Source organism: Bombina bombina, chromosome 4, assembly GCF_027579735.1.
Source record: "Bombina bombina isolate aBomBom1 chromosome 4, aBomBom1.pri, whole genome shotgun sequence".
Lineage (NCBI taxonomy): Eukaryota > Metazoa > Chordata > Amphibia > Anura > Bombinatoridae > Bombina > Bombina bombina.
In genome coordinates this window covers 871,979,939-872,005,850 of record NC_069502.1, presented here as the reverse complement: position 1 = coordinate 872,005,850, position 25,912 = coordinate 871,979,939, and the positions used below count along the sequence as shown (strand labels likewise).

At 40.0% G+C, this 25,912-nt stretch overlaps 1 protein-coding gene across 1 annotated transcript in view; it reads left to right on the top strand.

Moving 5' to 3' along the window:
• LOC128657375 (gastrula zinc finger protein XlCGF17.1) overlaps positions 1–25,912 on the top strand; it is a 103,808-nt gene that overhangs the window by 52,447 nt on the left and 25,449 nt on the right. The window lies entirely within an intron of this gene.

The following is a 25,912-nucleotide window of genomic DNA, read 5'->3' as shown; positions in this document are numbered from 1 at the left end:
TTGAAAATGAAAAATTAATTGCTAAGGATTCTAAGTCTAACCCTAAAAGGTTCTTTAAGTACATAAATAGCAAAAAATCTAAGAAGGATAATATAGGTACATTAAAATGTGTGGAGGGTAGCATGATAAATAATGACAGGGAGAAGGCTGAGGTACTAAACCAGTTTTTTTCTTCAGTATACACAAGAGAAGAACCATTGAATGATACTTTTGAACATAATAGAACATGCCAGTCCATACCACTAACTGGGTTTTGTTTAGAGGATATCAGGAAAAAAATGGAAAATATTAAGGTAAATAAAACTCCAGGCCCAGATGGAATACACCCAAGGGTGTTAAGGGAACTTAGCACTGTTATAGACAAACCTCTACTCTTAATTTTTCAAGACTCATTATCCTCAGGCATGGTACCCCAGGATTGGCGTAAAGCTGATGTGGTGCCACTCTTCAAAAAGGGAAGCAGGGATGATCCAGGAAGCTATAGACCAGTTAGTCTGACATCAATAGTGGGGAAGATATTTGAAGGGATTATAAGGGATTATATTGATGAGCATATTCGTGTAAACAAGATTATGAGTTCTAATCAGCATGGCTTTAGGAGAAATAGATCATGTCAAACTAATCTAATTAGATTCTACGAGGAAGTAAGTCAAAATATAGATAAAGGGGAATCAGTGGATGTGATATACTTAGATTTTGCAAAGGCATTTGATACAGTGCCACATAAGAGATTAATGCACAAAATTAAGGGACTGGGAATAGCTGAAAATGTTAGCTCATGGATAAATAACTGGATAAAAGATAGGGAGCAACGAGTAGTAGTAAATGGATCATACTCAGATTGGACAAAGGTAATCAGTGGCGTCCCCCAGGGATCAGTACTGGGCCCTGTTCTTTTTAATATTTTTATAAATGACTTGGAGCAAGGATTAAATAGCGACATCTCTATTTTTGCAGATGATACTAAGTTAAGTAAGGTCATAAGGTCAGAGCAGGACGAACTCTCTTTACAAAGGGATTTGCTAAAATTAGAACTATGGGCAAGTGAATGGAAAATGAGATTTAATACGGAAAAATGCAAGGTTCTACATTTTGGAAGTAAAAATAAGCAGGCTACGTATTTTTTTTTTTTTTTTTAAACATTTATTTATTTCCAAGCACAGAATACAAATCAACAAGTACATTTTTATCACATAAGTAAATTTCTTTGTTTAACAGAAAAAAAGAAGAAGAGAAAAAAAAAAAGAATACAGTCAATAATTAATTCACTCTTAACTTCAAAGATTCCACAGAATCATATTTTAGAAAAGTTTTTGCCACGTACTTTCCAATATTTTACTCTTTGTGATTGTATACTTGTGCTATTTTCCTAATTACCTAAGATATCTTAACAGAAGATGGTCATGCATCACAGACCAAAAATAAAACAAAACAAAACGCAAAAGAAAAAAGGAAGACACAACAAGAGGGGAGAAGAGGAAGAAAAAAGAGCAGCAAGATAGAAAAGGAAAAGAAAGGAAATTCCCCCTGCCTCCAGCTCCACATCTCCATCTTGGGTGAATGTAATATTAGTGCCAAGAATAGGGGAATAGATTATGCAGAATAAGAGTTCCAAAAAAGTCTGATTTATGAAAACATTTAGTTAATGTATATTGCAGATTATTGGGCCGTTGTAATATTAGGGTAAGCCATTTGTCAAAAAAAATTTTTATCTGGTTTTCTGACAAGGAGTTGGCATTTAATTGCTCGAACATAATTTGCGAGAACACAGCTTGTTTAAATAGGCAAAACGGAGGGGAAATCCTCTTCTTCCAAAATTTGAGGATTAAGTTCCGTCCTAATAAAATCAGAGTGTTAACAGATTTATGAGGTATGGTATTGGTCTCACTAGAAAGAAAAAAAACCTGGAAGATATCCAAAGTCACATTTTCATGCAACACTTTAGAGGCCCAATAGGACACTTTAAACCAAAATTGCCTAATTTTAGGACAGAACCAAAAACAATGGAGGAGATCGGCCTCCTTTTTTTTACACTTAAAACAGTTAGTAGATTTATTGCTAGTCCACTTGGCTAGTGTTCTCGGTGTAATATATGAATTATTAATTAGTTTAATATGAGATTCTTTCCAGGAGGTGGGGATTCTTGCCTCTCTTACTTGTTTAATACTAGCTTTAATTTTTTCTACTGTTATTTCTTGGAAGTGGGATCTCCAGTAACTAGTTAGGATTTCCAATCCCAATTGTCCTTGCTTCGACATTAGAATATTATAAATTAGCGAAATTGTATGAATACCATTCTTATGTAGTATGATATAGTCTTTCAGGTCAGCAAATTTTCTATAGTCTTGTCTAATATTTTGTATTCCATTTATATAGTGTCTGAGTTGCAAATATGCATAAAAGTTTTGATTGGATAAATTATATTCTTGGAGGATAGATTCAAATGTTCTAACTGTGTGTTCATTATCGAGAACTTGGGAAATATAAATTAACCCCTTTTCCTCCCACTTTGTAAAGATTTCTGAAGTTAAGCCTGGCGGGAAAAGGATGTTGCCTCTAATAGGGAGGTATGCTGATATACGGTAATCTATATTTAACACAGTACATAATTTCTGCCAGGCTGAGATCACATTACCAATTGCCATTAACTTTTTAATATGTTTTGGTAGTTGTGCCATTGGGCAGTGGATCATGGCCTTTAGGGAGAGAGGGGTAACCATCTGACTTTCAATTAAAGGGTTTGTAAAATAATTAGTATCTGTGATCCAGTCACAGGCAAAGCGTGCAAGAATAGCTATATTATACCATTTTATATCAGGGAGCGCAAATCCTCCATATTCTGAGAGCTGGTATAGTTTGGTTCTGGATAGATAGTGCCTTTTTTTATTCCAAACAAAAGATGAGCAATTCTTATTAAAAAGCCTAAGATCTTTGTTAGTGATAAAGACAGGGAGGTTTTGAAGAAGATATACTAATTGCGGAAAAAGAATAGATTTAATTAACATAACTCTGGCCGAGAGAGAGATAGGGAACAAAACCCATCTGTCTAATTTCTCGGCAGCATTTGCAAAGAAAACAGAGAAATTATTATCGTACCAAAGATTAGGATTTCTATGAAGATTTATTCCTAAATATTTAATACTTTCTGTGACCTGTAGGGGGTGTTCCTTGCAACTGTCTTTGTTTTGATGTATCCAGAGAATTTCAGACTTGCTCAAATTTAATTTGTAGCCCGAAAAAGAGCTAAATAGCTTAAAAGTATTTAGAGCAAGAGGAATACTGATTTTAGTATTCTGTAAAAACAGCAGTAAGTCGTCAGCATAAAGTGATAGGACCAATTGTTGATCTCCAATTTTTATACCTGCTATAGTATCTCTTAGGGAGATTGCAAGGGGTTCTATGGCAAGGTTAAATAAAAGGGGGGACAGTGGACACCCCTGTCTCGTTCCTTTGTGGATATGGAACCTGGGTGTTGGAACCCCGTTAACTAGAACATATGAAGTAGGTGTATTATAAATAGATCTTACTAGTGAGAAGAAATTCCCTGTGAACCCAAATTTATCAAGGGCGGTATATAAGTGATCCCATGTGACTGAGTCGAAGGCCTTCTCGGCGTCGGCGGTTAGCAGTGCCAAATCTTGTTTTGCATTTGAAGCATTATCCTGTAGGTTATACCAATAATATTCTAATACAGAAGTAACGCGGCGTATATTTCTGATAGAGGATCTCCCAGGTATGAAGCCTGATTGATCCTCATGTATAACTTGCTCTATGCCAGACTTAAGTCTTTTTGCCATTATAGAGGTAAGTAATTTATAATCTACATTTAGAAGTGATATAGGCCTATAAGAGGAAGGGTCTAGAGGATCTTTACCTTTCTTTAATATTAGAGTAACCGCCGACGCCGAGAAATGCTCCGACATAGGCTTCCCAGCTATAAAATATTCATTGAAAAGTCTAACCAGAATAGGAAGTATATCACATCTAGTAATCTTGTAAAATTCTGATGTTAACTGATCGGGGCCGGGAGCTTTATTTGACTTAGCATGGAGTATTGCTTCATCTACTTCTTCCAAAGTAATAGGACCATTTAAAAGTTCTAAGAAATCTGGGGAAATTTTAGGAATTACAATTGAGTTCCAGAAAATGTCTTTATTTTCAAGGTTGATCTCATTCGCCGCATATATATTTTTAAAGTATTTGAAGAAACTCTCTCTGATCTCTAGTGGATCTGAACATCTATCTTGACCGACCCGAATAGCTTCAATTATATTATTCTTTTTCCTGGCCTTGTTTAATCTAGCCAGGAATTTGGGTGACCTGCCGAATTGCCCGCTGTACTTGGCGTTAATTTTAATATCTTCCTTTATCATTTTCTCTTTACAGAAGAGATCATATTCCTGTTTGGCCTTCTGATATTTATCCCAAAGAGATTTAGAGGTATTACTAATATAATTTTTATAGGAATTACTAAGCTGGTTTGCCAGCTGTATTTCACGGGCCTTATATTGCTTCTTTTTTTTAATCATGTAAGCTTTAATTTCACCCTTAAGATAAGCCTTGGCGGCTTCCCAGTAGATCTCTGTTTTGTCTAGATATTCTCTGTTAAAAGATTGATACTCCCGCCATTTCTGGCCTAACCAATCAGCAAACTTTTTATCCTGGGATAAATAATTGGGAAAAAAGAAGTTATTTACAGAGTTGGTAAGAGTGTTTTTAATTGCTATGCTCAGAGAAATGACAGCATGATCTGAAATTATTATATCAGAGATGTGTGTATCAATATCCATCATTAACATGGCACTGGAAATTAAGAAGAAGTCTATTCTGGAGAACGCTCTATAAGACTTAGACTCACAAGAAAATCGTTGAACATCCGGGTGCTTAATACGCCAGATATCGTGAACCTTTAAATTATTGCAAATCTGTCGAAATATTTTGGCCTTAGCAGTGGAAAATTTAGAATTATTTGGAGTGTATCTATCTTGGGATGGAGATGGGATAAGATTAAAATCTCCAACTAAGATCAAGTTTTGTCCAATATATTGGGATAGTACCATAATGAGTTGATTCCAAAATGATACATCTACCTGATTTGGTGCATATATATTACAGAAAATATATTTAATGTTCCCTATCTCAATCTCGACCAGTAGCCACCTATCCTCTTTATCATAAGTATGTTTCAAGATTCTATACGATAAACCTTTATTGAACAAGATGGCCACCCCTCTCTTCTTCCTATTGCAGGGGGAAGCAATCACCTGACCCACCCATTTTGATTTAAGTTTATTTGCTTCAGCAGCCTTAAGATGGGTTTCTTGTAAGAAAGCAAGATCCGGTTTATGTTTACCCAGTAGCTTAATAACTAACTTCCTTTTACTAGGGGAGTTTATTCCACCTATGTTCCACGAAACACATTTAAGCATTTATTCTATTCTTCATATCTAGAACAGGTGTGGGAGTGGAGGCCATATGGGGGGCAGATAGAAAGGGGAAAGAGAGAAAAAAAAAAAAGGGAAGAAAACAGGAAAGTATAAGAAGAAAAAGCCAGAGGTAAAGGAGTTTAAAAACAAGACTTTATGTAGCAAATAGCTATATCTCACGATATCCAGACGAATATTTAGAGTCTTACTTCGTTCCCTCATCTATACATTGATTTTCAGATCTATACAAAATTGTCTAGCTTGTTGTTCGGTTAGCAAAATATGAGTGGTTTCCTCATCTTCTATTATTATTTTAGCTGGATAGATTAATCTTGCTTTGTGCCCTGCATTGATTAGCCTGGAGCAGAAAGGGGACATAATTTTCCTTCTCTGGGAAGTTTCACTGGAATAATCTTGAAAAATTAAAATTTTGGCTTCTCCTATCTGCACCAGGTCAATTTTACGGTAGGCTCTCAGAAGTTTCATTTTATCTTGATAATTTTGAAATTTGATCATGACTGCTCTAGGCTTAGATAGCCCGCTCAGTGGCTTCCTTTGGGGACCAATTCTATGTGCTCTTTCAATCAACAAGGGAGTGTTCTGTTGTTGCACCCCTAATACTTGTGGCAAAGATATAGAAGCAAAATATAAAAGGTCAACAAATTCACTAGATTCTGGGAGACCTACAATTTTTAAATTATTGCGACGGGAACGATCTTCAAGATCTGTTATACGTTCCTGTAAATTTTTGATAAGTTTATTGTGATCTGATAATTGCGTTGCTTGACTATTTATAGCATCCTCTGTTTCGGATATTCTATTTTCTGCCTCATTGAGCCTGTCTGAAAATTGTCTCACCTCCGCTGTTAGATTAGCCATCTGAGATTGTAGTAATTCAAACTGAGGTAAAAATATTCCTGACAGCTGGTTAACCAGCTGTTGCGTGTCATTTTTAAGGGGTATAGGCTCTTTAACTGTTTCTAGGTGAGTATCAGAGACGCGTGCTTTCTTATCTTTATTTTTAACTGGCATAATGGGCAAATTTATTTTAGACGTAACAAACTTGTCCATATAAATAACCCGCTTCCTCCCTTGCAGAAAAGTTCAATCACGTGAAAGATATTGTGTAAAGTGTGGGAGGAAAGAGTGGTGAGCTCAATAGCGTGAAAAGAAAGTGAAAAGAGAGGAGAGGGAGAGAGAAGGAAGAAAGAGAGCAAAAAAAAACAAAAATAATAATAAAAAAAAAAAAAAAAAACAAAAAAAAAATTCTGGGCAGTTGATGCCTATTTATGAAAAAAAAAGTGTGTATGTGTATACAAATAAATCAGTGAACGTGGCTATATAGCAGGACTTACAAAAAGAATAATTCTCAGTTGGGTAATCAATACACAGTGCAAGTGTTGGGAAGTGTTATCAGGGGGAAAAAGCGAGCTATCTACTTGTGGGCTATTAACCAAGAGTTACATACAACCATAATTGCTTCTGTGGCAGAATAAGAAAAAAAAAAAAAAAGAAAGACCTGTATAAGAAACGTAATATCTAATATGTTCCGGCACAAAAAGAATCTTATACCATATAGATTATCTCTCTATTTGATTTACTCATCACCTAAAGAACTTTGTTGCAGGACTTCTTAAAATAATATGTCAGACACAGTAAGTACAATGCTTATACAGAGTATAAATCTATATACGCGTAAGTAGAGTCAGATGTAACTATATTAGTTTATATTAATTGAGCATCTAGAACTGATAAATCATTTGTGGTAAGATCAAGTGCTCATGCTATAACAGAAAAGAAAAAAAAAAAAAAAGATTTTCCATAATAAAGCTATAAGAACAATCTAGGCCCTGACATAAGCTGAGCACTAGGTCAATTCATGAATTTATATTCAGCTGACTTTTCAATTTTTGGTACATTTACTATATTAAACTTGCAGGTTAAAGCAACATATTTGTAGGTTAGAGTAACAGATTTGTAACCTCAGAAAGTCTAGCAAATATAGACTAAACAGACTTAGATATTGTCCGTAACAGGAGTAGGATTTAGCACTTCAAGACATCCAGCCGTTATTTAGGCCTGCTTGAACCCGCACAGCGGCGGTCTGGCAGTGACGATAAAGAGTTCTCTTAATTTTAGGAAAAACGGACACAGCAAACAGTCAAACAGACAGTCAGAATAAGGAAACCAAGGAACCAGATATACTTGCACTTTCCAAGTTAGTAGTGGGTACAACAGCGGTGGTCCAACTCTGTCCAGCATGTATAGGTTTGATGTGTAGTACGGTCTTGTATAGATCCGACCTGCCTCAGCTGTTACCCTTGTAATTATTGTAGCACCTGTCCGAGAGATACAGCAACGACTCCGGTAACTCCAATCAGCTGACGAGGCAATGAGTAAGCCAGCACCTTATCCTGCTCGATACTCTACCCTAAGTTGTCAGCCCAGGCACTCCAGGCTCAGGTACCAGCTCTGTCAGGGCCCCGGACTAGTGCAGCAGCGTATCTTGGAAGGTAGATTGCTTCAGCGTGGGACCGCTACAGGCGGTGGATTAGAGTGTATTTCAGGTGCGGTCAATGCAACAGTGCAGTGAGCAGTTGAGGATTTGTAGGGTCCTTGTGATATATAGGTATTTGTTTGTGCTCCTGTAATGCGGCACTTTCTACCTTTAGGTTGCATCCAGGGTGCCGATAGTGTAGATGAGGGTCGACGCCCTGTGAGTGATCAGCGGTATCACCCCCGCGGGGTGTACTTCTTCTAGTCGAGAGGCTATTTGCGGCTCTTGCGACGGAGCATACCGCTCTCATGGGTTTCCTGCCAGGGCACGAGTGAAAGTTGCCCAGCTCCCTAGGGTGTATATGTCACACCAACAACGGGAGAATAGAGCCCGGGAGGCAAAAGCTGTTACATACGCTAACTCTCAGCACCACGCCACAACTAGCGTGCTCTGCTTCCGAATCAGCTCCTCCCACCGGAAACCAGGCTACGTATTTTTTAAATGGGACAAGACTTAGCCAAACACAGGAGGAAAGGGATTTGGGAGTAGTAATAGATAACAAGCTAAAGATGGGTGCACAATGCAGGGCAGCGGCTTCAAAGGCTAATAAGATACTAGCATGTATTAAAAGAGGTATTGATTCAAGGGAGGAAAGCATAATTCTGTCATTATATAAAGCCCTGGTAAGACCTCACCTTGAGTTTGGAGTGCAGTTCTGGGGACCAATTGCTAAAAAAGATATTGCAGAACTAGAAAAAGTTCAGAGAAGGGCCACAAAGCTAATAAGGGGATTGGAGAAATTAACCTATGAGGAGAGGCTAGCCAAACTGGGTCTGTTTTCTTTAGAAAAAAGGCGCTTGAGAGGTGACATGATTACTTTATATAAATATATTCAAGGCCCATATACAGAGATGGCAGAAGCTCTGTTTATTCCAAGAAAATTGTTTCTGACAAGAGGTCATAATTTAAGGTTGGAGGAAAGGAGATTTAATCTCCTGCAACGGAAACATTTTTTCACTGTGAGAGCAATAAAATTGTGGAACTCATTACCAAAAGAGGTAGTGAATGCCAATACCATAGATACATTTAAAAATAGTCTGGATAAGTTTCTGTATACAAACAAAATTCATGGATATGATTGCTAGTATTAAATGGGTCACATTTTAATGGGGTTATTTAAGCTTAACTGGAGCTTTTTGTAAGTATTTTAGATTTGTATAGGTTGAACTCGATGGACTTCAGTCTTTTTTTCAACCTTATCTACTATGTTACTATGTTATGTTACCTCTCTTTCTTTCTGGCTGAAAAGCATCATCCGATTGGCTTATGAGACTGCCGGACAGCAGCCTCCTGAACGAATCACAGCTCACTCTACCAGGGCTGTGGCTTCCACATGGGCCTTCAAGAACGAGGCTTCTGTTGATCAGATATGTAAGGCAGCGACTTGGTCTTCTCTGCACACTTTTGCCAAATTCTACAAATTTGATACTTATGCTTCTTCGGAGGCTATTTTTGGGAGAAAGGTTTTGCAAGCCGTGGTGCCTTCCGTTTAGGTAACCTGATTTACTCCCTCCCTTCATCCGTGTCCTAAAGCTTTGGTATTGGTTCCCACAAGTAATGGATGACGCCGTGGACCGGACACACCAATGTTGGAGAAAACAGAATTTATGCTTACCTGATAAATTACTTTCTCCAACGGTGTGTCCGGTCCACGGCCCGCCCTGGTTTTTTAATCAGGTTGAAAAATTTCTTTCTCTATACACTACAGTCACCACAGCACCCTATAGTTTCTCCTTTTTTTCTCCTAACCGTCGGTCGAATGACTGGTGGGGCGGAGCCTGAGGAGGGGCTATATGGACAGCTTTTGCTGTGCTCTTTGCCATTTCCTGTTGGGGAAGAGAATATTTCCCACAAGTAATGGATGACGCCGTGGACCGGACACACCGTTGGAGAAAGTAATTTATCAGGTAAGCATAAATTCTGTTTTTTAGCTGTAGTTTAGTAGACAACCCAAAGTATTGGGTTTGCTCAAAAAAGGTTTGCTTTTATGTACTATCTGTAAGTACTTGAATAAAGGTATATTAAAATGTAACTTTTAATTAAATTGCAATTCAAAAGAGCAGCAAAAAAAATAGTAAGAGCTGCTTATTGCTCACACACATACAAACACACCACCAGTGTAAATATATATAGGAAATAGTTAATAACTTCTGTTGAAACTAGTATTCAATTAAAGGGACACTGTACCCAAATTTTTTCTTTTGTAATTCAAAAAGAGCATGCAATTTTAAGCAACTTTCTAATTTACTCCTATTATCAATTTTTCTTCGTTCTCTTGCTATCATTATTTGAAAAAGAAGGCATCTAAGCTTTTTTTTGGTTTCAGTACTCTGGACAGCACTTTTTTATTGGTGGATGAATTTATCCACCAATCAGCAAGGACAACCCAGGTTGTTCACCAAAAATGGGCCGGCATCTAAACTTACATTCTTGCATTTCAAATAAAGATACCAAGAGAATGAAGAAAATTTGATAATAGGAGTAAATTAGAAAGTTGCTTAAAATGTCATGCTCAATCTGAATCACGAAAGAAAATTTTTGGTTACAGTGTCCCTTTAAGTAATATTGCTAGAGGAAGGAGATAGTTACCCAACGGGTACTGTGTCTATAAGTAATTTTAATCTATCGCTCAGCGTATGCGTTTAGCTTTGTTATACCACTTAAACTTAACACAGTAACAGTACTGACGGGATCAGAGAGTACCAATTAGTTTACCAAACTCTAGAGGAAATTATCTTCCAATAATTCTTTAAACTAGTTCAGCATTAACATCTAGTATTTTTTACAACAACTGGAGGGCAATTAAAATATAAAGAAATGGAGGAGATTAATTGGAAGATAATTTCCTCTAGAGTTTGGTAAACTAATTGGTACTCTCTGATCCCGTCAGTACTGTTTCTGTGTTAAGTTTAAGTGGAATAACAAAGCTGAACGCATACGCTGAGCAATAGATTACAATTACTTATAGACACAGTACCCATTGGGTAACTTTCTCCTTTCTCTAGCAATATTACTTAATTGAATACTAGTTTCAACAGAAGTTATTAACTCTTTTCTCTATATATTTACACTGGTGGTGTGTTTGTGTGTGTGTGTGTGTGAGAGAGAGAGAGCAATAAGCAGCTCTTACTATTTTTTTTGCTGCTCTTTTTAATTGCAATTTAATTAAAAGTTACATTTTAATATACCTTTTATTCAAGTACTTACAGATAGTACATAAAAGCAAACCTACCGCTTTGTGGTCTCTGCTCTTATTTAACTGAATTTAACTATTGCTTAAAGTACTACTACTTATGATAACCTATAGACGTATATGACAAGGTAAATAAGTAGAAATTTACTTCATATATCCGTTTCTTACTTTTCTTCAACCCAAAGTATTGATCTAGGCCCATTTTGGTATATTTCATGTCACCATTTTACCGCCAAATTCGATCAAATAAAAAAAATTGTTCACTTTTTCACAAACTTTAGGTTTCTCACTGAAATTATTTACAAACCGCTTGTGCAATTATGGCACAAATGGTTGTAAATGCTTCTCTGGGATCCCCTTTGTTCAGAAATAGCAGACATTTATGGCTTTGGCATTACTTTTTGGTAATTAGAAGGCCACTAGACGCCACTGCGCACCACACGTGTATTATGCCCAGCAGTGACAGGATTAATTAGGTAGCTTGTAGGAAGCTTGAAGGGTTAATTTTTAGCTTTAGTGTAGAGATCAGCCTCCCACCTGGCACATCCCACCCCCTGATCCCTCCCAAACAGCTCACTTCCCTCCCCCACCCCACAGTTATCCCCGCCATCTTAAGTACTGGCAGAAAGTAGGCTTTTTAATTTATTTTTAAAAATATATATTCTGCTGTGTAGGACACCCCCCCAAAGAGCTCTCTAACCCTCCCCCACTATTTGCCACCATTTCGGGTACTGGCAGCTGTCTGCCAGTACCCACTTTGCAATCAAAAAATAAACCCCACTTTTTCTGTAGTGTAGCTGCCCCCCTCCATACCTTTCCCCCTCCCAGATCCCTTTTTAAAAGTTATTTCCCCCCTCCTCTGCAACCCACCGCCCTCTCCCACCATTTAAAATTTCGCCACTGCGGCTGTGTCTGGGTTTTTTCCCTGCTTTGTTTGCCAAGTGCTGCTGGCAGCCATTTTACTCACCTCTCTTGCTGACTCTGGTGCATACTATGTGAAGCTGCTCATTTCCTGCACTTCCTTTTATGGCCAGACTGGTGTACATCATCTGTGTGATATAGGATACAGTCTCAGAATTGTGATGTCATCACTTATTATTTAAAGGGCCTCTGTTCAGTATGCTTTGTCCTTGCGTTGTCTCAGACCTGTTTGTGAGAGCTCCTGTGTATTACCTGTCTGTCTGACGTCCCTTCTGGTTCCTGATCCCTGGCTTGTTCCTTACTCTGCTGTTCTCCTTGTTCCTGATTCCGGCTCGTCTGACTACCAGCTCTGGTTTTGATTCCTGGCTTATTTGATTTGTGGACTTTTTATTGTTTTTTGCTATTAATAAAGATGTAATTATTTTTACACTTCTCGTCTTAGTTTGATCCCTGGCACCCTGACAGGCTGCCAGATCATGGCCGCACACGACACCGCGCCCCCCCGGGCGTGTGCACCCGACAGTCTCTACTGTCTCTACCGGAAGTTTGCTAGCGATTGGCCGTCCACCCGCCTCCCTGCTGCTGCTTCCACCCACCAACGATCAGCACCATCGCTGGCCAATGCAGAGAGGGCCCTCTCTGCATCGGTGTGCCAAAAAAGGTATTGCAATATCTTGAAAGTGGCTGGAAGCGATCAGTTGGTTTGCAATTAGTTGGTCTGTGCACAGCACTAGCTGCTTCACTTCCAATGAGCTCCTGCACATGGTATTGTGTTTTATGGTTAAGTCCTTAGCCTAAAGCACGTCTACAGACGTTTACATTTCACTTTTTCCAGACAGTTTTTTTTTTAAGTTTACAGCTACTCCTGGCTTATGTGCAACCCAGAAATAAATAGGAATCAACATTTGGATTGTTTATATTTAATCAGGTGATTTGTGACTATCCTTTGTATGATATACCATAGTGCTGAGCTTATTAGTTGCACTTTTTCCTATATTAATGGGGGTATGAATTGATGTGCACTATTATCTGTTTGCACAATTATTAGCGGATCGCTTGCTATTGCTGATTATATGTACTGTATAGATAAATATTTGTGTAAGGCTTTGTCCTGTTATTGATATATAGCGCTTTTTGACTTTTTTTTTATTTATATATATATATATTTATAAGAAATTGTGATATGTACCAAACTAAACCCTGTAATGTTTTGCCATAAGCAGTGTATTTATGTGTGTGTGTGTGTATACACTTGTAATGGTGGGCAAGCAATAAATTAGGGCTCGACTAGCCCTAATTGTTTAAGAAACCAACATTTCTTTAGCTTCTTTATACTTGCATACACACACAATTATCTATCTATACACACACGCGTGCACACACATTCATAAACCACAAAAAATGCCTGGCTCCTAGATTTTTAAAGTGAATGTCAAGTTTAAAAACAGGGGCACTTTCATTCATAAAACTTTAATTTCACTTGTTTTGTTAAAATACTTACCTTTTTATTCTTGAAAGCCGCTCCAGCGCTTCCCCTGCCTGTCGCAAGCCTCTTCATACATCAGCAATGATGAATCCGGCTTCCTCCAATCACGGCTTCCCCCCCAGAGCAAACATTGCCTGATGCCAAGCCGTGATTGGAGGAAGCCGGATTCGTCATTTTTGACATATGAAGAGGCTTGCGACGGACAGGGGAAGCACTGGAACAGCTTTCAAGAATAAAAGGTAAGTATATTATAATTGTATTATTACATAACAGGTATTCAGTTATGCAATACCATAATTATAATGCAACCGTCTTTTATAACATAAATATTTAAAATAATAAATGCATCAAGCAAGAATATCTATTTTAATTTATATATCCAATACTTAAACTAATATTCATTATAAATGACCATGCAGGCCTTGCATTGATATTCAATATTTAAGTAGTAATGCATGTATATTGCATAATGCTTTAAGTATTGCATGTACATTAAAATGTATTTATGTTAGCTTAATGTGTTTATTAGTAATAACATAGATATATAGCATTAAATTATATTTCTTTCCAATGGCATGGAGAGTCCACAAATCCATACAATTACTAGTGGGAATTCAACTCCTGGCCACCAGGGTGAAGCAAAGAACATCCCAGCAGAGCTGTTAAGTACATTTCCACTTCCCATAACTCCCAGTCATTTTGCCTCGTAACATCATAGGAGGTGTGTGAAAATGGTGTCTGAAAATCAACTATTAAATCCTTTAATGGGTACTTTTCCCTGCAACAAGGATTGGGGAAATGCTGTTTCCATATCAATCTCTTTAGTAAGAGTAATATTGGCTTTTAGCAGTTGGAAGATGGCGAGGTAGTCCTTACTTACCTTTCAGCACTTATGCTACCCATATCTAGAAATCCAGGGGTTGTTACTCTGTCTTTCCTGTATCTACAGGTCCCTGGCAGAGGTTGTCTGTCAGACCTGAAGCCCTGTGTCTTCCCTACAACTAAACCGGTTCAAGAGTCTGGATGAAGTCGGCAGACCTAACCTTGCTGTATTTATTACACAGCAGAGGCCCTGGAGGGGAGGTCCTTCTTTATTATTTTCTCCTTAATGAGTTAAGGGACTCGGTGTCTGGTGACACAGGGGCGCCTGAATCCTTCCTAAGGAGGCTGGAAGTGGTGTGTATCCTGGGTTCAGGACATCTATTAGGCTACAACAGTATGGAGTCCTTGCTCCTGGAGTCTAGCGTGAAGCGTTGCTGTAATGGGGCAGTAAGCTAGATCTCTGCTATTATATAGCCTCAGAGAAAGAGCCCTTTATTTCCGTTTTGGAGATTTTTTTATCAGTGGCCTGATATATATTATAGAGAATGTTCTGGTTCTGGGTCATCCCTTATTGTAAACCGGATCAGTCGGTCTCCGGTATGTTTATGAAAATTCAGGCTTTATGCTGTAACAGGACATGTCTCGCCATACGATACTTGTATGGTCACGTAATTCTTTTTATTTTAGGGGTTAATTCCTCTTTTCCCCTGTTCGATCTGCTGCTTTACCTGTTTTTAGGGAGACATATTTAAACTTAATAGGCTCACCAAGCATAATACCTTGATTGTCATTTGGCTGTTTGTGCCGTTACTTTTAGGCCTCTATAGAGAGCAATTAGAGCTCCCGACCCCTTAAAGGACCAGTCAACACATTAGATTTGCATAATCAACGGGGGGCGGAGCCAGCGCTCACAGGAGATGGCTGCACGTTTGTGAGCTCTAGTCTCCTTTAAGGGCTAAATCAACTTAAATGTGAGTGTACCTAGCTCAATTGATCTGCTAAGAAGTCTCGACAAGTCCCACTTATCAACCCGGATTGACATCTGACCGGATTTACAGTATAACAGTAAGAAGACGGCATTTCATGACATCGCGGCTTGCGGCCTACATCGCACCCAAGCGCCATATGAAGGAGACGCTGCATGTCGCTGATAGCGGTCAGAAGTGAAAGCTGCTATACAGCCCGCGGGGGGAAGAGTGACCGCAGTGGTAAGCGGATATGTGCTGCCTGAAGTGGGTGTCTTTTTGTGGACTTACTGTGCTTATGTGAGGCCCCGGGAAGGGAAGCGCCAAATTTAGTGGAAGGCCGCAACTGACCATAATGAACCGGAACACATGGCCTTTTACAGTGACGACCGGTAAACCTGCTATAAGGGGACAGCAATAAAACATAACAACGAAGCAAGAGATGTGTTTGATATTGGTTAGTGTGAACTGTGCCTATCATGTAATTAAAAATACACCCCACTGACGCATGCTGCGCACTCCTGGACATGTACGACCAGCCTAGGAGGGTAGAAAAGGTAGTAAACAATACACCTCGGCCGCAGATTTACAGCTGATGATAAATACATGTGCTGTTGTGTTACTGAAACTAATTTACTCAATACACCTGCAGTTGATTGATACTGCACCTTGCCCTTTCTATCAAGACATCAAGTACCGATCTCTTTTTCACAGGAGTTAAAATGTCTCCCAAAAAGGGAAATAAGCCAGACAAGGGCGCTAAAAAACGGACAGCAACAAATCCTTCTGTAAATAATTTTTTCAAGCACATAGACACACCTGGGAAAGTGCTAACAGCTACAAGTGAGGCCAGAGGAGATGCTTCATCGGCCTCATCTGAATCGGAGGGAGAGAGTTCAGAACATGCTATCTCAGTTCCTAGAGCCCTGCTGAACTCTTTGCCCTCAAAAAAGGACTTTTCCAACCTAATTGGCCAAGTTAAACAATGCATAAGGGAGGAAATCTCCGAGATTAAAAAGGAACTTTCAGATATGGGCCAGAGAGTAGAAAAATTAGAAGATACTACTGCCCTCACTGATTCCAACATACTCTTTCTCAGGTCTAAGGTGGCCTTTCAAGATGAGCAACTTTTACATATGGAGAACAAGCTAGATGACTTGGAAAACCGTAGTCGTCGTAGCAACATTCGCATTAGAGGAATCCCAGAGACCATCCTACCAGCAGATCTGGAAGACTACCTACAAGGAGTGTTTACTCTTGTCTTGGGAGTGGACTCAGGAGCCACGATAGCACTAGATAGGTTTCACCGGGCTTTACGAGCAAAACCTCTGGGCGACCAGCCCCCAAGAGATGTAATTGTCAAGATTACTAGTTATCAAATCAAAGAGGAGATAATGAAAAAAGCACGACAGAAATACCCTCTTAAGTTCAGGGCTGACCCCATTCAGTTATTTGAAGATTTGACTCCAAGAACATTACAGAAGAGACGTGAATTTAGATTCTTTACCACCACACTGAGACAGCGTAATATCCCATACAGATGGGGCCACCCTTTCAATCTGCAAATCCCATGGAAAGGAAGAAGATTAATCTGCAATACAACAGAGGATATACAGAAGGTCTGTAAGGACCTGGAAATCACCAATATGCCTCAGCAGGATGAAATCAGTGAAAGAAGAGGGGAGAGACCCCATATGGCCCCACCTCTACCACAGAGATCGGAATGGAAGAGAATCCCAGGAAAGTTGGTCAATAAAGACATTCAAAAAGTGGACTCGGCATCAACTTCAGAAAAGTGAACTTTTCTTTCTTTACCTCTGTTGCGGGTCTGTATTTAATTGAATCTAGGGGGTAAGGACTGCAGTAGATACAGCAGTATTTGTTACCTGGGGGTAGCCTGCACTGGCCCACTTTGTGACTTAAAAGTGGAGTGGGCCGGGGTGGGATGATCTCACGGATGGCACTCTGTTGGGGTATGGCCACACTGAATGACAGACGAGAACTCTTGAGGATGAAGAGAGGTGAGACATGCCGTGTAAATAAGATATGATTATTGCCTTTGAACTAAATAGAAATCACATCGTAAAGTAAATATTTGAATGCTGTAATGGTAGGAATCACGTGTTTATTTGAATGTAATGTCTGGAGGCCAACATTGTTTAATCTGCAAAGCGAGATGTAGCATATCTTATGTCCAAATATTTATAGGCGCACTCACTAAGCAATACCCAAGGTGCACCACGGTGCAAGCCTGAGGTAATATCTATCTCATGCCCAAATAGGGGTTTTGTATTCTCCCCTTAAAAGAATGCTAGTTATAGGTTTTTTCATTCGCACCAGTTGTGCAATACTTATATTGCTTGAATTTTGTTTTGCTTATTATTTTTTTAGTTGCTGCCGTGAGGGCCACCTTATTTTTAGATATGTACTCTGGGCTAAATATCACTGGGAATTATTTACAATACTGCCACATAGCCTAGGACTATCAACAAATAGCTTCAACTCTCTAGATGACAGAAACTAATACACCCAATATACATATAATTACTCAAAACGTAAAAGGTTTCAATTGCCCTAGAAAGCGGAATATGGCTATCAGAGACCTGTATAGGAGAGGAGGGAAAATCCTCCTACTGCAGGAAACACACTTTAAGACGGGTAAGATACCCAGGTTTTTTTCAACTCAATATCCGCAACATTTTCACAGCACGCACTCCAATAAAAAAACTAATGGGGTCAGCATTTTGGTACACAAATCAATTCCATTTAAACCCAAAAAAATAGATAAGGATAAGGAAGGGAGATTCTTGGGAATTATGGGTCTGATGTTTGGTAGACCTGTGACTATTGTCAATCTATATGCTCCCAATGTGAGACAGGACCGTTTTGTTTCACAAATCTCAGATAGGATTACAGTTCTTGCCAAAGGCCCCCTAATAGCAGCTGGAGATCTTAACACTCCTCTCGACCCTGACCTAGACAGCTCTAACCCCAATGTTCGGCAGAACCAAAAAATGCTTCATTCTATTTGGAAAGACATTAGAGCCTTGACACTACATGACACATGGCGTTACACTCACCCGCAAACTAGAGACTACACCTTTTTTTCAAACCCACAAAAAAGTTACTCAAGATTGGACTACATTCTAGTAGACCATCTCGCACTCTCATTAGTTAAACATGTAAATATCAAACATACAACATGGTCAGACCACTCTTTAGTGGAATGTGTGATGGCATGGCCTTCTGCCCCCATCAAACCCTTTACATGGCGTCTTGACAATGTGCTGCTGGCTGACTCAAAAGTGATAGAATCATTTGCGGAGTTTCTAGATAGCTATTTTCTTATTAATAACACACCAGACGTCAGCCCCGCGACAGTATGGGAAGCACATAAAGCTTATATCAGAGGCGAATTTATCAAATTACAAGCATATAAACGCAAACAAACTCTTGCAGAATATGTTAAACTGGCACAAGAAGTATCTGAGGCTGATATGTCATTAAAATTACACCCTAGGGATCAGGAACTAGCTAGGATTCTACAACATAAAAGGGAAAACCTAAATAAACACTTGCAACTTGAAACACAGAGAAGTCAATTGCACATACAACAAAAATACTATGGTGAGGGAAATAGATCGGGGAAGCTATTAGCTAGAACACTAAAGCAGCAACGCACAAACTCCTACATTCACTCGCTCAAATCACCACATAATACTAATATTGAGGACACAAAATCCATTGGGGACTCCTTCAGGAAGTTCTACCACAGACTTTATAATTTGTTCCCCAATAGGTCGCCAAATAACCATCAGTCAGAGTGTGAAAGATACTTAGACGGTATAAATCTCCCTAAACTCACAGAAGATGAATGTAAGGTAATGGAAGCACAGATTTCCAGTAAGGAGATAATAGAAGCTATTAAAGAATTAAAACCGGATAAAGCCCCAGGACCAGATGGTCTCAGTAATAGGTATTATAAGGTTTTCAGGACCCAACTCATCCCACATTTACTTACCCTTTTCAATCAAATATCTGACACTGTAGTTTTCCCTGACACAATGCTGCAGGCCCATATTTCAGTACTCCCTAAACCCGGCAAAAAACCCGAGACCCCAGCTAATTTCAGGCCAATCTCCTTGTTAAATGTAGAATTGCATAATCAACAAATGCAAGATAACAAGACAATGCAATAGCACTTAGTCTGAACTTCAAATGAGTAGTAGATTTTTTTATGACAAATTTCAAAGTTATGTATATTTCCACTCCCCTTGTACCATGTGATAGCAATCAGCCAATCACAAATGCATATACGTATAGTCTGTGAATTCTTGCACATGCTCAGTAGGATCTAGTGACTCAAAAAGTGTAAATATAAATGACTGTGCACATTTTTTTTAATGGAAGTAAATTGGAAAGTTGTTTAAAATTACATGCTGTATCTGAATCATGAAAATTTAATTTAACCTGAGTGTCCCTTTAAGGTATTTGGAGGTGTTTTGGTAATGCAACTTGTGCGCTGTCCCATTTAAAATAATCTTTATTAGATTGATTTTATGGCGCTTGTGTTATTCACATCCAGTATGGTTGGGTTAACTCCGCTGCTGGATGAGCTAGATGACGGCTTCTTTCTGAGCGTTGTCAGAGGGACCTCCCTTTCGCGCTCTGAAGCAGGGCATCTAACGGAGCCCTCAGCTTTATTTTCTTGAGGGGTGAGTTGTTTTGGGACCATCTGGCATGTCCGAATGTCAGGATATGATTTTAACAGTTTTCTGCGTATTGAAATTTGTTTTGGTCTGGTGAAGGTGGGGTTAATTTTTCCGCCGTAGGTTGTTTGGTGCGATCTTGCTCTAATTAATAATGGCAAGTCTGGGGCCTCAAGTATATTGGTATCTCAACTTGCTTTTCTTAGCTGCAGACCGTGTTCTTTTTTTATAAAGAAGCTCTTTGCGGGCTATGGGAGTATAGACTTTTTTATGTTCGCTAGCTCCATAGGGGATATATTTACACTTTATTTGTATGTTTATTTCTCCAACATAGGTGTGTCCGGTCCACGGCGTCATCCTTACTTGTGGGATATTCTCTTCCCCAACAGGAAATGGCAAAGAGCCCAGCAAAGCTGGTCACATGATCCCTCCTAGGCTCCGCCTTCCCCAGTCATTCTCTTTGCCGTTGCACAGGCAACATCTCCACGGAGATGGCTTAGAGTTTTTTGGTGTTTAAATGTAGTTTTATTCTTCAATCAAGAGTTTGTTATTTTAAAATAGTGCTGGTATGTACTATTTACTCTGAAACAGAAAAGAGATGAAGATTTCTGTTTGTAAGAGGAAGATGATTTTAGCAACCGTTACTAAAATCGATGGCTGTTTCCACACAGGACTGTTGAGATGAAGTAACTTCAGTTGGGGGAAACAGTGGGCAGACTTTGCTGCTTGAGGTATGACACATTTCTAACAAGACTTGGTAATGCTGGAAGCTGTCATTTTCCCTATGGGATCCCGTAAGCCATTTTCTTAGTTTAAATATAAGAATAAAGGGCTTCACAAGGGCTTTAAAGACTGGTAGACATTTTTCTGGGCTAATACGATTACTTTATAAGCATATTTAATGGATTATAACTTTGAAGGGTTATTTTAATCTTGGGAATTGCGTTAAAAAAACGGCAGGCACTGTATTGGACACCTTTTTCACTGGGGGCCTTTGCTAGTCATAGGCAGAGCCTCATTTTCGCGCCACTAATGCGCAGTTGTTTTTGGAAAGCAAGGCATGCAGATGCATGTGTGAGGAGCTCGGATCCACTGAAAAAGCTTATTGAAGGCGTCATTTGGTATCGTATTCCCCTCTGGGCTTGGTTGGGTCTCAGCAAAGCAGATACCAGGGACTGTATAGGGGTTAAATGTAAAAACGGCTCCGGTTCCGTTATTTTAAGAGTTAAAGCTTTCAAATTTGGTGTGCAATACTTTTAAGGCTTTAAGACACTGTGGTGAAATTTTGGTGAATTTTGAACAATTCCTTCATACTTTTTCACATATTCAGTAATAAAGTGTGTTCAGTTTAAAATGTAAAGTGACAGTAACGGTTTTATTTTAAAACGTTTTTTGTGCTTTGTTATCAAGTTTATGCCTATTAACATGTCTGAACCATCAGATAGACGATGTTCTGTATGTTCGGAAGCCAAGGTTCCTCTCCATTTAAATATATGTGATGAATGTGATAAACAAAGTAGGGACAATGATGCCACTGATAATAATGTTGCCCAAAATGATTCCTTAAGTGAGGGGAGTAAGCATGGTACTGCATCATCTCCTTCTACGTCTACCCAAGTCTTGCCCACTCAGGATCTACTCTGGATGATTGTGACAATTTGGTGATTCCAGAGAAACTATGTAAGATGGACAAGTTCCTAGAGGTCCCGGTGCCCCCCGAAGCTTTTCCTATACCCAAGCGGGTGGCGGACATTGTAAATAAAGAATGGGAAAGGCCCGGCATACCTTTTGTCCCTCCCCCTATATTTAAGAAATTATTTCCTATGGTCGACCCCAGGAAGGACTTATGGCAGACAGTCCCCAAGGTCGAGGGGGCGGTTTCTACTCTAAACAAACGCACTACTATCCCTATAGAAGATAGTTGTGCTTTCAAAGATCCTATGGATAAAAAATTAGAGGGTTTGCTTAAAAAGATGTTTGTTCAGCAAGGTTACCTTCTACAACCAATTTCATGCATTGTTCCTGTCACTACAGCAGCGTGTTTCTGGTTCGAAGAACTAGAAAAGTCGCTCAATAAAGAATCTTCTTATGAGGAGGTTATGGACAGAGTTCACGCACTTAAATTGGCTAACTCTTTTACCTTAGACGCCACTTTGCAATTAGCTAGATTAGCGGCGAAAAATTCAGGTTTTGCTATTGTGGCGCGCAGAGCGCTTTGGCTAAAGTCTTGGTCAGCGGATGTGTCCTCCAAGAACAAATTGCTTAACATCCCTTTCAAGGGGAAAACGCTGTTTGGCCCTGACTTGAAAGAGATTATTTCAGACATCACTGGGGGAAAGGGCCACGCCCTTCCTCAGGATAGGTCTTTTAAGGCTAAAAATAAACCAAATTTTCGTCCCTTTCGCAGAAACGGACCAGCCTCAAATTCTACATCCTCTAAGCAAGAGGGTAATACTTCTCAAACCAAGCCAGCCTGGAGACCGATGCAAGGCTGGAACAAGGGTAAGCAGGCCAAGAAGCCTGCTACCGCTACTAAGACAGCATGAGATGTTGGCCCCCGATCCGGGACCGGATCTGTGGGGGGGGGCAGACTCTCTCTCTTCGCTCAGGCTTGGGCAAGAGATGTTCAGGATCCTTGGGCGCTAGAAATAGTTTCTCAAGGTTATCTCATGGAATTCAAGGAACTACCCCCAAGGGGAAGGTTCCACAGGTCTCAATTGTCTTCAGACCACATAAAAAAACAGGCATTCTTACATTGTGTAGAAGACCTGTTAAAAATGGGAGTGATTCATCCTGTTCCATTAGGAGAACAAGGGATGGGGTTTTACTCCAATCTGTTCATAGTTCCCAAAAAAGAGGGAACATTCAGACCAATTTTGGATCTCAAGATCCTAAACAAATTTCTCAGGGTTCCATCGTTCAAAATGGAAACCATTCGGACAATTCTTCCTACCATCCAGGAAGGTCAATTCATGACCACGGTGGATTTAAAGGATGCGTATCTACATATTCCTATCCACAAGGAACATCATCGGTTCCTAAGGTTCGCCTTTCTGGACAAGCATTACCAGTTTGTGGCTCTTCCATTCGGATTAGCCACTGCTCCAAGGATTTTCACAAAGGTACTGGGGTCCCTTCTAGCGGTGCTAAGACCAAGGGGCATTGCAGTAGTACCTTACTTGGACGACATACTGATTCAAGCGTCGTCTCTGCCACAAGCAAAGGCTCATACAGACATTGTCCTAGCCTTTCTCAGATCTCACGGGTGGAAAGTGAACGTAGAAAAAAGTTCTCTATCCCCGTCAACAAGAGTTCCCTTCTTGGGAACAATATTAGACTCCTTAGAAATGAAGATTTTTCTGACAGAGGCCAGAAAATCAAAACTTCTAAGCTCTTGTCAAGTGCTTCATTCTGTTCTTCTTCCTTCCATTGCGCAGTGCATGGAAGTAATAGGTTTGATGGTTGCGGCAATGGACATAGTTCCTTTTGCGCGAATTCATCTACGACCATTACAACTGTGCATGCTCAGACAGTGGAATGGGGATTATACAGACTTGTCTCCGACGATCCAAGTAGATCAGAGGACCAGAGATTCACTCCGTTGGTGGCTGACCCTGGACAACCTGTCACAAGGGATGAGCTTCCGCAGACCAGAGTGGGTCATTGTCACGACTGACGCCAGTCTGGTGGGCTGGGGCGCGGTCTGGGAACCCCTAAAAGCTCAGGGTCTATGGTCTCGGGAAGAATCTCTTCTCCCGATAAACATTCTGGAACTAAGAGCGATATTCAATGCTCTCAAGGCTTGGCCTCAACTAGCAAAGGCCAAATTCATAAGGTTTCAATCAGACAACATGACGACGGTTGCATATATCAACCATCAGGGGGGAACAAGGAGTTCCTTGGCGATGGAAGAAGTGACCAAAATAATTCGATGGGCGGAGATTCACTCCTGCCACTTGTCTGCAATCCACATCCCAGGAGTGGAAAATTGGGAAGCGGATTTTCTGAGTCGTCAGACATTTCATCCGGGGGAGTGGGAACTCCATCCGGAAATCTTTGCCCAAATAACTCAATTATGGGGCATTCCAGACATGGATCTGATGGCGTCTCGCCAGAACTTCAAGGTTCCTTGCTACGGGTCCAGATCCAGGGATCCCAAGGCGACTCTAGTAGATGCACTAGTAGCGCCCTGGACCTTCAACCTAGCTTATGTATTCCCACCGTTTCCTCTCATTCCCAGGCTGGTAGCCAGGATCAATCAGGAGAGGGCTTCGGTGATCTTGATAGCTCCTGCGTGGCCACGCAGAACTTGGTATGCAGACCTGGTGAATATGTCATCGGCTCCACCATGGAAGCTACCTTTGAGACAGGACCTTCTTGTTCAAGGTCCGTTCGAACATCCGAATCTGGCCTCACTCCAACTGACTGCTTGGAGATTGAACGCTTGATTTTATCAAAGCGTGGGTTCTCAGATTCTGTCATTGATACTCTTATTCAGGCTAGAAAGCCTGTAACTAGAAAAATTTACCATAAAATATGGAAAAAATATATCTGTTGGTGCGAATCTAAAGGATTCCCATGGAACAAGATTAAGATTCCTAAGATTCTATCCTTTCTACAAGAGGGTTTGGAGAAAGGATTATCTGCAAGTTCTTTTGAAGGGACAGATTTCTGCTTTATCTGTTTTACTTCACAAAAAGCTGGCGGCTGTGCCAGATGTTCAAGCTTTTGTTCAGGCTCTGGTTAGAATCAAGCCTGTTTACAAACCTTTGACTCCTCCTTGGAGTCTCAATTTAGTTCTTTCAGTTCTTCAAGCGGTTCCGTTTGAACCCTTACATTCCGTAGATATTAAGTTATTATCTTGGAAAGTTTTGTTTTTGGTTGCAATTTCTTCTGCTAGAAGAGTTTCAGAGTTATCTGCTCTGCAGTGTTCTCCTCCTTATCTGGTGTTCCATGCAGATAAGGTGGTTTTGCGTACTAAACCTGGTTTTCTTCCGAAAGTTGTTTCTAACAAAAATTTTAACCAGGAGATAGTTGTGCCTTCTTTGTGTCCGAATCCAGTTTCAAAGAAGGAACGTTTGTTGCACAATTTGGATGTAGTTCGTGCTCTAAAATTCTATTTAGAGGCTACAAAGGATTTCAGACAAACATCTTCCTTGTTTGTTGTTTATTCTGGTAAAAGGAGAGGTCAAAAAGCAACTTCTACCTCTCTCTCTTTTTGGCTTAAAAGCATCATCCGATTGGCTTATGAGACTGCCGGACGGCAGCCTCCTGAAAGAATCACAGCTCACTCCACTAGGGCTGTGGCTTCCACATGGGCCTTCAAGAACGAGGCTTCTGTTGATCAGATATGTAAGGCAGCGACTTGGTCTTCACTGCACACTTTTACCAAATTTTACAAATTTGATACTTTTGCTTCTTCGGGGGCTATTTTTGGGAGAAAGGTTTTGCAAGCCGTGGTGCCTTCCATCTAGGTGACCTGATTTGCTCCCTCCCATCATCCGTGTCCTAAAGCTTTGGTATTGGTTCCCACAAGTAAGGATGACGCCGTGGACCGGACACACCTATGTTGGAGAAAACAGAATTTATGCTTACCTGATAAATTACTTTCTCCAACGGTGTGTCCGGTCCACGGCCCGCCCTGGTTTTTTAATCAGGTCTGATGAATTATTTTCTCTAACTACAGTCACCACGGTATCATATGATTTCTCCTATGCATATTCCTCCTTTACGTCGGTCGAATGACTGGGGAAGGCGGAGCCTAGGAGGGATCATGTGACCAGCTTTGCTGGGCTCTTTGCCATTTCCTGTTGGGGAAGAGAATATCCCACAA